Raw genomic sequence first — 1,518 nt, 5'->3', positions numbered from 1 at the left:
AGAGGGAATCAACCACAGATTAGATGAAGCAAAGGATTGAAATAGCAATTTAGAAGATAAGCAAAAAACACCCAATCAGAACAGCAACAAGAAAAAAGAAAGAAAATCCCCCCTCCCCAAATGAGGATAATTTAAGAGGCCTCTAGGACAACATCAAGCATAACAACATTCGCATCATAGGGGTACTGGAAGGAGAAGACAGCAAGAAATTGAAAACCTGTTTGAAGAAATAATGACTGAAAACTTCCCTAACCTGGAGAAAAAAATAGACATACAAGCTCAGGAAGCACAAAGAGTCTTAAACAAGATGAACTCAAATTGGCCCACATCAAGACACATTATAATTACAATGTCAAAGGTTAAAGACAAAGAGAGAATCTTAAAAGCAGCAAGAGAAAAGCAGTTAGTTACCTACAAGGGAGCTCCTATAAGACTGTCAGCTGACTTCTCAACAGAAATTCCCCAGAAGAGATTGGCAGGAAATATGCAAAGTGATGAAAAGCAAGGACCTACAAGCAAGATTACTTTACCCAGCAAAGCTATCATTTAGAATCGAAGCACAGATCAAGAGTTTCTCAGACGAGAAAAAGCTAAAGGAGTTCAACATGAAGTATTACAGGAAATATTAGAGGGACTTCTTGAAGGAGGAGGAGGAGGAGGAAGAGAAAGAAGAGGGATTAAAAATATGAATAATAAAATGGCAATAACTACATATCTATCAACAATTACTTTAAATGTAAATGAATTAAATGATCCAATCAAAAGACATAGGATGGCTAACTGGATAAGAAAACAAGAGCCTTACATATGTTGCCTGCAAGAGACTCACTTCAGGTCAAAAGACACACACAGACTGAAAGTAAAGGGATGGAAAAAGATATTTTATGAAAATAGAAATAAAAAAAAAAAGCTGGGGCAGCAGTACTTATACCAAATAAAATAGACTTTAAAACAAAAGCTATAAGAAGAGACAAAGAAGGACCCAGTAATCTCATTTCTGGGTATTTATCCAAACAAATCCAGAACACTACTTTGAAGAGATATGTGAATCCATATATTCATTGCAGCATTATTTCCAATAGCCAAGATATAGAGGCAACCCAGGTGTCCATCAACAGATAAATGGATAAAGAGGAAGTGGTACATAAATGCAGTGGACTATTAGCCATAAAGAAGAATAAAATCTTGCCATCTGCAACAACATGGATGAACCTAGAGGGTATTGCACTGAGTGGAGTAAGTCAGACAGAGAAAGACAAATGCCATATGACTTCACTTACATGTAGAATTTAAAGAACAAAATAAATGAAACAAACAAACAACCAAAAAAACCAAACACATTGATACAGAGAACATTTTAATAGTTGCCAGATGGAAGGAGTTTGAGGGGGTGGTTGAAAAAGGGGAAGTGATTAAGAAGTACAAATTAGTAGTTACTAAACCGATTAAAGTACATTATAAAGAATATAGTCAATAATATTGTATTAACTATGTAAGGTGTCAGATGGGTATTAGATG

Source organism: Pteropus medius, unplaced genomic scaffold, assembly GCF_902729225.1.
Source record: "Pteropus medius unplaced genomic scaffold, Ma_sr-lr_union100, whole genome shotgun sequence".
Taxonomy (NCBI): Eukaryota; Metazoa; Chordata; class Mammalia; order Chiroptera; family Pteropodidae; genus Pteropus; species Pteropus medius.
This window is presented reverse-complemented; position numbering follows the sequence as displayed.